Here is a 13,317-nt window from a genome sequence, read left to right on the forward strand (position 1 = left end):
TTTCACAATCATTCCAAGATTCTTTTTGTACTTGTATAAAGTGATACAGAAACAAATAGACAAGTAACATAAGAGTGTGAATTTCGATTATACGTAGTGAAAACATGATACGAATCTAACAAAATATTCTTAGGTTGGGTTTAGTCCAAACGGGTTGGGGTGAGTTTTGGGTCAAACTTGTGGACACATTTAGCTAAACTGGTTGGCGTGTTCACTGGGTGACTTGCTTATCTTTACAAATTTTTAGAATAATACATGTTTGGGTATTTTATGGCAAAATTTAAAAGAGATAAGAACTAAAATCGTAGTTTAAACACAATTATTTAGTATACGTCCTTTTTTTTGTTCTAAATTTGTAACTTAGAGTACTAATATGCAAATATATATACAGGGTTAACGGCACGTATTTCTGTCAAACCGCAAAAACTTATATCATGTTCGGATTCATGTACCTGAAAATGATTTTCAAGTTTGAGCCGTGTTCGATTCACCTCACCAACCCGTGAAGAACATGACCCGTTTAACAAAAAAAAATTGACTTGATTTTCTACAAATCAGAAGAATTCGTTTTGTATGACACTAGTTGATGCCCCGCTCGCGTTGCGGGGCGATGAACAAATAATTCTTAATCAATTAAAAAAACACTACTGTAATTTTGCTATGAAAAAAACTAAAACGATGATAAGACCGCAATTTTGAGCTCAGGGCAAAACTGTAATTTTTCAGAACTAATGAGCGAGTGTTAGGCAGCTCCTTGAGACGGAAAAAAATTAAATCGAGTCAACTAATTAAAAAAAAACTTTTATAGTTTTGCTAGAAAAACTAAAACGACGGGGAAAACGTAACTTTGAACTGAGGGCGAAATCATAATTTTATTTCAAGTGATAAAATCGTAAATTAAATGGACCAATGGGGGAGTGCCAGGCAGCTGCCGGCATGACTATAATTTTACACTGGAGGCAAAATTGTAATTTAACCAGGAAAACAAACAAAAACGATGGAGAAAGTGTAAATTTAAGTTGAGGGCAAAAACGTAACTTGGCAGTGAGAGGAAAAAACTAATGGCAAAACTGTAAATTTAAACAGGGTAAAATCGTAATTTTGAACCGAGGGCAAAATTGAAATTTTTAGCTGGGAACAAAAACGTAAATTTATTTTTAAGTGGGGGTAAAAACATAATTTTGAACAGATGGCAAAATCGTTATTTTAAGGAAAAAACATAATGGCAAAACTGTAAATTTAAACGGGGCAAAATCGTAATTTTGAACTGAGGGCAAAATTGAAATTTTTAGCTGGGAGCAAAAGCGTAAATTTATTTTTAAGTGGGGGTAAAAACATAATTTTGAACTGATGGCAAAATCGTAATTTTAAAACCGGATAAAATCATAAATTTGTTGGGCCAATAGGGAGTGCCATGCATGACTATAAATATAAACGGGGCAAAATCATAATTTGAAAAAAAAAAACAAAAGTTTTTTTTTTTTTTTGTGGGTGGCATGTGGCCGGCCAAGTCAACCAATCTTAGCAAAACACTATTGCCGGCTATACTCTTTGTATATGTTGAATAATAATAATAATAATAATAATGTATGCTCATATTTTTGTAGATTTCATTGCAAGTGTATTTTGAAGAGAAAATTTTTTCTTTTGGTTATGTAATTATTATTACTATTATTATCCTATATATTAAAAACATAACCTTATGAATAGTAAAACGTACCACATGGCAATTCTTCGTTCATTCTTTCTGCCGTTTTAATTGTGTATATATGGTAATTGTTTTTCTTTTTGGTACATATAATTGTGTTTAGGTCGTGGGGTATGGTGGGGCGGAGGTTGGGACTTGGGTTGGGCATTGGTTGACATATGGAACCGGATGGCAGAGATGGGAAACCCACTACAACACACGGTATGGTGGGGCGGGAGTTTGGGGGCGTGGGTTTGGTGGGCTTGTGGGCTGATCGGCTGGGCTGACCCGCTGGGCAACCCAATAACACAAATTTATTTTTTTTAATAATTTTAAATAAAGAAAATTACAAAAAAAGAAGATTACAAAAAAAAAAAAAAAATTCCTAACTTTTATATTTGTTTTTTATCTCTTCTCTCAACGCCAAGACTATTTCTAACTCGTCACCCTGTAGGTGATCAATCGGCTGGGATAGAATTTTCAAATCATCCCGTCTTTGTTTCAGAGCATCTCTAGCGGCATCTCTAGCTTTTTTGCTCCTACGTATTTCGGCCCTTTGTTGTTGGAATACGTTGAATGTATCCAACTTGCATGAAATGTCATCCAACTGGTCGCTGTATATTCCCCTACGCGAGCCAGAACTCCCAGTTGAAGGCGACGCCGTTTGTTTTTGAGCACGCCTTCTTGATGCATTTCTTCCATGCTCAGGCTGGTTTGGGCTTGGCGAATCATCCAAAAGGTCCTCAAACTCTTGATCTCGTGCATCAGATTGAGCTTGGGATAGCCCCTTGACCTTTTGGAAGACGAGTTAGTTTCGCTACCAATGGGGACAGTGGACCATTTTGGATGGAATTTACAAATCTCCCAACAATGCATGAAACGGAAGTCGGCCTTCATATTTGACTTGTATCCGACCAGTGCATTTGTCAAAATGTCGGCTTCGGTTTCACCACTTTTAGGGTTTTGCTTTGCTTTATTTAAACACCCACTAAATTTTGTAAGTTGGGTGCTTATTTCGGTCCACTTTGAGGATAAGCTATCGTTTTCACGACAAGTCCCCCTACCCATTTCTTCATGGAATTTCCTACTAACGCATTCCCACAAGGCGGTTTGATGTTGCGAATTTCCTATTTTAATAAAAAAGTATTAATATATTACAAACTCATATAAAAAATAATCATTCCATTAATATAAACTAAGGTTAAGAATATCTAAAGTTGAATGTTGAGATTGTTCACACCAAGCCCTCGCCAATGCAACTTCTTCAGCATAGACCCATTTTTGTTGTTTTCGTTTGGCGGTTTCAACTAGTTTATCCTCCTCGGTTTTTTTCTTATGACTTCTTTTTTTGATGGGTTTCGATGCGGAAGGACCCTCTTTGGGTGGTTGAGTTTCGGGAACGGACTCGTTTAGTTAAAGGTCGACGGAGGTTGGTGAAAGTTCGATGGGCGATTGTGAAAACGGGGTAGGTATTGAATCTTCGGTTTGTGGGAAGTTAGTATATATACGATTCCCGATATACGATGCATAACCTGCTAAATCGGGCGTAGGAGAGTGTATGAAAAACGGACGAGCTATTGGACGAGTGGGTGGTGGGCTAGGATTATTTTCATGGAATGCATACGGGTTGTTCGGGTCATAACCACGGTTAAAAGGATGCATTTTTCGTATTGTAGATGGAGAATTTGAAGATGTATAGAGATGTGGTTGATGAATGTGGTAAAAAATGGAAGAAAAATATGAGTTTTATAGTGAAAAAATGGAAGGTTTTTTTTTATTTTTTTATTTTTTTTATTTTATTATTATAGCCGTTGGCTAACGGCTAGCCCAACGGCTCTTTTCTTTGGGCCATTCACAAACCACCATGTCACCTCTTTTCCCCGCCCCACGCCCGGCTTGAAACTCAAGCCCCAAGGGGCCACGCCAAAACTCCCGCCCTCCCGGGGTGGTGACTTGGGCGTTTTACCCCAACCCACGTCAAAAATCCCGCCCCATACCCCACGGCCTTAGACTATCCACTATCACAACCCAACCCAACCCAATCTTATATTAAAATACTAATTTCTCTCTCTTCCACCTACATAACCCAACCCAATCCAATTTTTCACTCACTATCATAACCCAACCTAAACTAATATTTTATTATATAAACAAATAGAAGTTAAATAATAAAAAAAGGAAAAAGAATTAAATATTATAAAGAAATAGAATTAAATAATAGAAAAATGAATAAAGAATTAATATTATGTTGGTTGTTGGTTGCAACCAATGGTTGCCATACCAACCTGGTTGTCCATAAATTGCAATTATTTAATTAAAATAATTTCCTACAATTTTGTCCTATTTGCCATGTGGCAACCGTTTGTGCAATTTAGTCACCATAGTGGATAGTCTTAGTAAAGTGGTTTGTTGTCTTAGATTGTACATCTTGCACCCCTGGTCTTACTTTTTTTCCCCTTCGTCTCCCCATGCTCCCATCAAAACCCCCAAATCACCACTCCCCTTCTCCATCCGTCAAAACCTCCACCATCTCCACCCACCATCACCCTTCTCCCATACCCGACCTGTAACCAGCACCATTCAACACCGCCTACGGTGGTGATTCACGATGGGGATGCGGCGGCTCGGGGTATTACAGAAAGGTAGACAAAGCGGACGGAGAACTGGTTAGGGTTTCGACAATCCGTTCACCAGTGTCGTCCCTCTATAGCAACAGTGGGTTATTGGGTAACAACGAAGATGGTTTTGTATCTCAGAACCGAATAGACGACGCCGGCGAGGTCCAGCAAATCCTCCGGTAAGCATCCTCTCTATTGCGTATTTGCATGATACGTTTTTCGTACAATCTGTCTATAACGCCTTGCTTAAGACTAAGATAGGAATTAGGTGAGCGAAATGTTGAAGTTGTGTAATTGATTACTTTCAGATTGCAAAGTTAATTTTTATGAAGTTTCAGATACATTCAATCCGGTTGATGAATTTTGGTTCTATGTCATGGTTTTGTTTTCAATTTGTTTATGAATTTCAGGAATAAATCGGAAGATTTGCTTGATTCACTGATTGATTAATGATTTTGTATGATTTTTATTTGCAGAAAAATTATATGGACAGAGGATTTCTTATGAGCTTCATCTTCATGTTCTTGAGCTGGATTTGAAATCGAAAGGAGAATCGAAGATATATAAGTTTGAAGGTTTTTGTTACAAGAATTTGGCATTGTTTTCTCTAAACACTTTGTTTGTTCCATGAATCATTGGTGGTGTTTTGTGAATTGACAGGTGAATTAGATCGCGATTTGTGATAAGTCCGATTGACAAACAAATTCCAAAGATAAATGAATTGATCCACTTTAGTCTCTAAAGTAAGTTTTAGCATTGTATTCATTGTTTAAGCTTTAACTAGCAAGAGTTCACTGGCCTGTTGGGTTTTTTTATTTGTATGGTTAACACTTTACTTTAAATTTGGTATGTAGCCATATATTTATTTGGAAATACGTCATTCTGTTATCTGGATTGTCTTTTGCGTGGTGACGTTTGTTTCTCCTGTTAGCAATCATGCTTGAAATGTAGGCGTTGTGCCTCTTTTGCTGTTGATGTGCCAAACAAGTTGCCATATAAGTTCAGAGAATATGCGCCAAACAAGTTGCGAGGTGGACTCAACTTTCCTTATGGTGGAACCGGGGTGTTCGACACTAGCAACTTGCAGCCAAACATGACCACTCAGATTGGGTTTCTTCAAGGGCTAATTAAAGAGAGGGTCTACATTACTCGAGATTTAAAAGCATCTTTGACTCTTGTCGCGGTCTCGGGTGATGACTATGGGACTTACACTTCTACAAGTGGCTCTGAGCAGGTAACCTCCATATCGTACTTCCTTTATTGACTATTGTCAAATTTTTAGGTTAGTGTCGGACGGCCTGCCAACCCGTGAACAAAGTTTAAAGACTCTATTTATAGATACTTAATGGGTGTTTGTTGTTGAATTATTTATATTTAAGTATTCAATATTGTAAAGTTTCAAAAAAAAAACCACTCAATGTCAAGTTTCAAATAATCAAATCTATAAACTCATTTCCTTACATATGTGCAGCTGAATTCTATGTTTATGTTATAGAAAATGGTTGTTTATGTAGGGCCTGCCTCCATTCATTTCAAGAGTTGTCAATCAAATGGCACAGGTTTTGAAGCTAATTCATGATACGGGTGTACGACGAGTGTTGGTGACTAGCCTACAGCCGGTAGGATGCCTCCCCAGAGAAACCGTCTTTTCATCATACAAGCAATGCAATGAAAGTCGGAATACAGCAGCCAGTTTCCATAACCAATTGTTGCAGCAGGCCGTGACGACGCTGAACAATAACACCAAAGATTCTAGCTTTCTCATTCTTGATATCTTTAGTGCGTTCAACACGGCGTTAAAGAGTAAAAAAGATTTTAGAGGTATAATACTTGATCATTCTCATTTGTGTCTGAGTTCGACTTTCAGATGTAGCAATGCACAAACGGTCCTGGCAAGCCTGGCCTATGTTATGTCCAAAAAGCCCAATCCCTTGAGCTGCATATGTATACCTCTTTTTTTAGTGGCCTATACATGTAAACTTGTATATTTTTTGTCCAATTGAAGGGGTAAGGTCCCAAAAACCTCATAAAAAGGATTTGAGACCATACCACAATCCGGCCTTTCAACCTTTTAACCTTGCGCGGCCGCGCATTGGTCTTACAAAAGGGAGAAAGTAATCAACAATTTATAGTCGCGCGCCCAAAGGAAAGCATAAAATCCTTGCGCCTTCTTCCATAAGCAAAGGATTAAAATCCTGAAGATCAATACTTCCGCCCAAATATCCAAACTTGGATATTATTTTGCCCAAACTTGGGATTTATACATCTGTGTCCACACAGTAAGGTGTCACACTAGATTACAGCAGTAATCTTCTAGAAAGAATGTGATCGTGCACCACCCAGACGGTTATAACTGTCTGGACACGTGTCATTACCACAGGCATCCCTAAAACCACAACAAAGGCATGCAATTGGGGAATGATCTCCAATTAATCACTTTCCACGTGGCAACCCCCCAGCCATAGATCAAACCACGATCCGTGTGCATTCACATCGGATCGAGACAACTTAACGTAAAATCAAAGAACTTAACGGAGGAAAATGTAACCGCTACGGCGTTAGCATCTTCCGTCATCTTTTCAATAACAGGTTTTCCCTCCCAATCTCCCGGTTATAAATACGAGAACTGTTCAGGTATAAACTCAGATCACATTCACTTCTCAAATACTATCTCTTCTCCATTACCAATACTTATTCTCACACCGGAGTCGGGTCAAGGAGAGAACCCCCTTCTCCCCTTGGCGAGGCTAACGGTGCTCTTTTTTGCAGAACCACCGGAGAAGAAGTTCGGTAGCAACTGAATCAACCGAGAGAGAGCTAACCCTTTTATGCGGATTCAAACCCCCTGGATATTTCGGTTCCGACCATTTATCTAGTGTTTCTTCACCAATATATAATTTTTTTAAGAAGGTAATCTAATTTTACAGTATATATGTAAACTTATATATTTTTGATGCTTTATATTACAAATTTGTGGCATATTTTATACAAAAATATAGTGTTAATCATCACATATTAAAGTGTCAAGTTTTTAATACTTTTAACTATAAGAAATTTAATTTTATTAAAACTTTAGTACTTGTACTTTAGAAGTATGTATTTTTAATGAAGTTAATTTAATATATTAAAAATAGAAAAGGCATAAAAAGGGACCAGGCCGGCGGCAGGCCCTCTTGGAATGACCAGGCTGTAACTAGCCCAAGTGGAGGAATGGGCTAAAACAAGTAAATCGTATGGGTTTTCATTATTCGAAGCGGAATTCGGATTTCTTTGCATATGGTGGAACCGGGGTGTTTGACATGGCGAAGTGGACCGTTCGACAAAGAAGCGACATGGAAATGCACCCAACAACCCCAGCCTAGAAAGGGAACACTGGAAACATGGAAACGACATCAAAGAGGCAACTGGAATTCCCTGGTAAGCCAACAAAAAAACATTAAATTACACAAACACACAATACAAATAATGACAGTTGGCATGTATTCGCTTGCAGACTCAGATCCACCATCAAAAAGGCCTGGCAAAGGTGGTTTGGCAGATAAACTCAATTCACAGAAGATGTCCCTTTTGGCCACCAAAAAGAAGAAGCAAATGTGGGATAGCGGTCCGGAATTAGAATCGCTAAAAGCATTCCTTTTGTACAAATCATAGTTCAACCAGCAACACATCTATGGCTGCCTACTAACTACACCACGGATATAAGTAGCACCATGAATGCCTTTAGGACAACTTGTAACTAATGGTAAACTACATGCTAATGACACCAGTGTGTATAAACCGCAACATGATTAATTAATGGCCAGTTGTTATTAACATCATGAATGCTTGCCGCCGTAAGTAAATGAATCCAACATACAATGTTGCGCAACGCGCGACACAATGAATACCCCTAGTTGTATTAATGATAGATTGATAGGTCCAATTATTATTATTACTAGGTTAGAATCCCGTGTATTACACAGGTTGAATAAAAGTAATTTATATACTAAGTAATAAAAAAGGTTCTATCTTAAAAAAAACATATGTATTACAGAGTTGAATTTACCCGTATATTACACGGATAAATAAATATAATGTAATTGGTTAAAACATGTAGTCATCATGATATAAACATAAAAAATGGACTTTGATATACTATTTGCTTATTATAACATTTTATTTTATTTTTTATTTATTATAAGGTTAAATTGTTAAATAAATTTGAATGCCAAATGAACTATCATTAAACGTCAAGTTAATGATGAACGTCTAACTCTAGTTTTATATATGTTTGATACGAAATGTCAAGTTAATTAAGAACGTCTAACTCTAGTTTTATATTATGTTAATATACATGTTATTTTGTTATATGTGATTATTTATGTATTTTATTGTTACTTGTATTTTCATTTATAGTTTTAATTAAAAAAAGATTATTTATGCTTATTTTGTTATTACTTAAATATGTTCACTTATAATTTTAATTTAAAAAAATAAGGTTATTTATGCTTATTTTGTGGTTACCTAAATACGATTCTTGCAACATAGTATTAATTTTAGTATTTTGTAATAAAGCAAAGGCATGAGAAATTATAAATAAAAACCAAAGGGTAAAAGATTACAAGAAGGTGAGGATGCATAATAATTTAAATTATTATTATGTAATAAGAAAGAGTTAAATCGAAAAAATTGTGATTCTATTTATTTTCTTCTAAATCATCAACTAAAACAGGGAATTATTTTTTTTATTCTTAATTAAGTTGAACCATTATCATTGGTCCAATTCAATCTAACATTAAATCAAAATTACCTACTATTGTAAAATTAGGATATAATATCCGAAATTTTAATCATAATAGCTAAATATTTATTAGTGATAATTGATTTATTAAATTTGGTATATTAAAAATAAATTTGTTTGACTAAATAGATTCTTAGATTAAAGGTGTAAACATATAGTTGATAAATATTTGCCTATTAAAAAAATCATTATATGAGTTAAGAGTTTATCTATAATTAATTAGAATAGATTAAACTAAAATTATAATTATCTATAAGAGATGGCCTAATATGATGACAAGTGTCCCTAAAGTGGTTTCTTTTATTATATAGTACTAGCGGTAAGACCCGTGTGCAAACACGAGTTGTTTCTTAGAAAACCATGCATAACATATATTGACAGAACATATAGATATGTGTATAGATATTGTACAAAAACGTGTTATCTATTATAACTAAAAGACAACTATAAGTAGATATAAAAGATATTTAACAAAGTTAATAAACGTGTTACCCGGGATTGCTTCCCGGCCTCCGGAAACTTAGTTATATTAATTAGTATTTGTTATTAATACGACCACATTACATCAACCATCTCATTCGATTCAACAACAATGTCCTCAAATCACGGGATTAGATCATGAACCCATATTAGAGGTTGTTAGGATCTGAGTTTCTTTTTTATTATGTTTTTCTTTAAGAATTAAGAAGATGAACAAGTAATGCAGCGGAATTAAAATGGAAATAAACTTTGCACAAAATCAAACACCGGAATTAAAATGGAAATAAACTTTACACAAAATCAAACAGGGGAAATGCTTTCAACACACATTTTAAAATAGAAACGAATGATTGAATTTATTTCAAGATTCAAGTGTTTCTTCAATAATCCGTTTAACCCCTACTTTCACAAGGTAATCCTCTGCTTCTTTATCTGCTGCTGTTATTTTATCCATCTCGTTTTGATTCCTTCTTTGGTAAAGGATGGCAGCAGGTGGAGCAGTGGATCTCCTGAATTGTAGCTTTTGTGGCTCAGCTGAAACCACCGCTTCAGGATAATCAGGCTTTTATGGAATATTAGGATTTTTCTTCCTTAGTTCTTCCAGCCTTTTGTAAGATGCAAACACTTTATCCTCTTTCCATCTTGACACTTGATTCCTTGACCCAAAAGCAGCTGTAATCAGCTATTCTTTCATCCTCTTCAGCTGCAGAGTCCTTTCTGGTACATTTTTCTTAAACTTTGCCCAGATAGGAGGAGTCTGCTTCACCTTGTTTTTTAATCATATCTTGAATTCTGGCTGCTTCACTTTCAAGCTCACTAATGGTCCATTCTTTGTACATGTACCTTTCTCCTTTATACGTTTTGTAAGCCATGATGTTATCAAGATAATCTTTTCTCAAGGTTTCATCTGCTCTTTCTGATAGTTGCTGACAAAGATTTTTTTGCAAACTGCTCCAATGTTCTGACTTGAGTTAGCAGGTATTGATAGTATCTTTGTATTTCCTTATCGGATTTACCATGTGAATTCCTTTTAGAGATATCCTCTGCTTGTTGAGCTTTTAACCTCATATATTCTTCAATGTTGTTTGGCCTAGGATATCCTTCAAGAGATGGCAAACTCCTTTTAGCAGGGTCATCTTCAGTGTAGAAGGATTTAATCTCCTCTCTAACTGCTATAAGCTCTAAAGGGTACTGAGCACCTGCAGGAGTGATGGCAGTGTTTGGTTTTTGAAGTTGAGCTGAAGAAAGAGGAACATGGTTTGGAATAGGTACAACTGGTAGTGATTGTGTGGTTGTTTGTGGTGGTGAAGTTTCATCATCTAGGACAACATTGGTTACCCTCCTCCTTTTGGGTTCAGGAGAGGTTGGTGGTGTTTTGATGGATTGAGTGGTAGTGATTTGAGTGGAAGGTTGCTGACTAACAGTTGTTGGAACAACTGGCGTTTCAACCACTGTTGTCATTACAACAGATGATGTGTCATCTGAAGTCTTCTGCTTTTTAGCAGGAGATGATGATGGTGATGAAGTTGTTTTTGGTGGTGAGGTGATTTTTGGTGGTGATGATGTTTTTGGTGAGGCAGTGGTTAAAGTGGGAGCAGTAGTTGTTGGAACAACTGGTGTTTCAACCACTGTTGTCATTACAACAGATGATGTGTCATCTGAAGTCTTCTGCTTTTTAGAAGGAGATGATGGTGGTGATGAAGTTGTTTTTGGTGATGAGGTGATTTTTGGTGGTGATGATGTTTTTGGTGAGGCAGTGGTTGAACTGGGAGCAGTAGTTGTAGTGTGTGTTGAAGTGGTGGCAGTTGTTTGGGTAATAGTTGTTGAAACCACTGAAGTACCAACAATTGTTGATACAACAGGAGTTTTAACATCTGTTGGTTTGGGAGATTGATGTCTAGTGGGCTGCTTTCTTTTGACCTTAGGATTTTCTTCATCCTTTGGTTCTGAAATACCCTGCTCATTCATTTCCATAAAAACTCTCTTCTCCTGTTCAAACCTTGCGTTATCCTTTGCCTCCATATCCCTTTTTACCCTTGCTTTTGCATCAGCAATGTCATTTGTGGTTATATCAATCTTTTTGGAACTATTTGGCAAAGGGATGTCTGCAAGCATACTTGAATTGTCTGGTGCAATGTACAATCCATCTTCATATCCCTTCTTTGTCAACTGCTTCATTTTCTCCCCCTTTTTGGCATCAGCTGGTGGTGGGTTGTCCACAAAGATGATACAGGGAGGAGCAGTGCTAGTGGTGTTTAGTAAATGGGCCTTGATTGCCTTGATATCTGCCTGGGTGTCTTTAAACCTTGCTTCCATGAGATTTCTGATCTTTTGAACTTGTATCTCATGTTGCTGACCAGCTAATTCTCTTTGGTGGTGTAGCAGAGGTTGAAACAAACTCCACAGCTCATTTGGAGTGGGAGCAGATGAAGGAGCAGCTGCTGAAGTTGGTGCAGCAGTGGGTGGTACCTTTTGTGCTTTCAACAACTGTTGCAGCATGTCTTTGATTTCTGCAACAGATGTATCAAGCTTGTCAACTCTATTCGTCAATTCTTGGTACATTAAACCATCACCCAACTTAATGGGATCATCTGATTTCCCACTAACAGTGGTTGTATCAGTGGTTGCCTTAGGAAAATTTTCCCAAAAGTCATCCAATGATGCCCCTTGTTCTCAGTACTAAGGACTTCTTTCCTCAGCAATTGATAACCTTTTAAATGTACCAGTGGTTGGAACAAACACACCAGTGGTTATCAGAGTTGTTGCAGAGGAAATTGCCTTCAAGGAAGTCTGATTTATGAAACAAATGGCCAGGTGTAGATCAGTGGATCCAACACCTGTAGTTGCTGCTTCGCTTGAACTACTGATAGGAAGTACGTATACATCCAGCAGTGTAACCTCCTCTGCTGTTGTTGGTGGGTTAGCAATGATAGGGAGTTCAGACTCAGTCACTTGTGGTGGCATACACTCAGTGATAGGTGGTTGAGAGGAACTGATTTCTGTCTGAGCTATATCAACTGCATCCAACAAAAGTTTTGTTTGTGTAGGAATTTGAGAGGTGAGTATGGGTGTGGAAAGAGAATTTGCCCCGGGAAGTGGGCTGTGGATGATAGGATCAAGTGATTCTAGAGCATCATAATTTGGTGTCCCAGTTCTTACAACCTGTTCTTTTTAAGAAGAAGCAGGAGGAGTTTGAGGCCCGGGTTGAGATCTTTCTACCATCTGCTGTGAGGAAGTAGCAGCAGTGGTTTCTGGTGACTTTTGTGTTGTCACTGGCAGTTGCTCTGGGATCTCATCTTCCAGAGTTGCCTTTGTTTTAGGTTTGGGGGGGGGGGGTTGTGTTTTCTTTTGTCTTTTGTCTTGGTCTTTTGGTGGATTTAGGTGTGGGGTTCACAACAGTTTTTTTTCTGCTGTGATCACCTTGAGCAATGGGCTCAGCAGCAGGTGCATGAGGAGCAGTGGTAGCTGCTAAAGTCTGCTCAGGAGCCTCTGCTTGTGTTTTGGACACTTTTGATAGCCTTGTAAATGTTACAGGTGTAAGGCCATTTATTTGAGAAGGTTTACCCTGCATGAGTACATGAGCATCATCCTTTCCAAATTTCTTTTGAAAATAAAAGCTTAGGAACCTTGGAAATAGTAAAAATGATTTGCTAGTAACATTTTTGACCAAGTCATCAAAGATCTCATGGGAATAGTTAAAGTTTTCCCCATGCAAGATAGCATAACTAGAGGGGGCAATCTTGACCCAAAGC

The 13,317-nt window shown here is 37.3% G+C and overlaps 1 long non-coding RNA gene across 6 annotated transcripts; it reads left to right on the forward strand.

Annotated features, from left to right (window-relative positions):
• The first annotated feature begins 4,114 nt into the window (after positions 1 to 4,114).
• Positions 4,115 to 8,123, forward strand: LOC110878402. 6 transcript variants are annotated; one of them, XR_004867052.1, is made up of 7 exons: positions 4,115 to 4,484; positions 4,782 to 4,880; positions 4,966 to 5,048; positions 5,160 to 5,539; positions 5,820 to 7,215; positions 7,440 to 7,722; positions 7,799 to 8,123. It is a non-coding gene; the product is annotated as an uncharacterized LOC110878402 (long non-coding RNA). The 6 variants fall into 6 exon arrangements; XR_004867053.1 differs by having other exon boundaries at positions 5,237 to 5,539; XR_002557906.2 differs by having other exon boundaries at positions 4,966 to 5,539.
• Positions 8,124 to 13,317: the final 5,194 nt, after the last annotated feature.

Source organism: Helianthus annuus, chromosome 9 (genome assembly GCF_002127325.2).
Source record: "Helianthus annuus cultivar XRQ/B chromosome 9, HanXRQr2.0-SUNRISE, whole genome shotgun sequence".
Classification (NCBI taxonomy): Eukaryota; Viridiplantae; Streptophyta; class Magnoliopsida; order Asterales; family Asteraceae; genus Helianthus; species Helianthus annuus.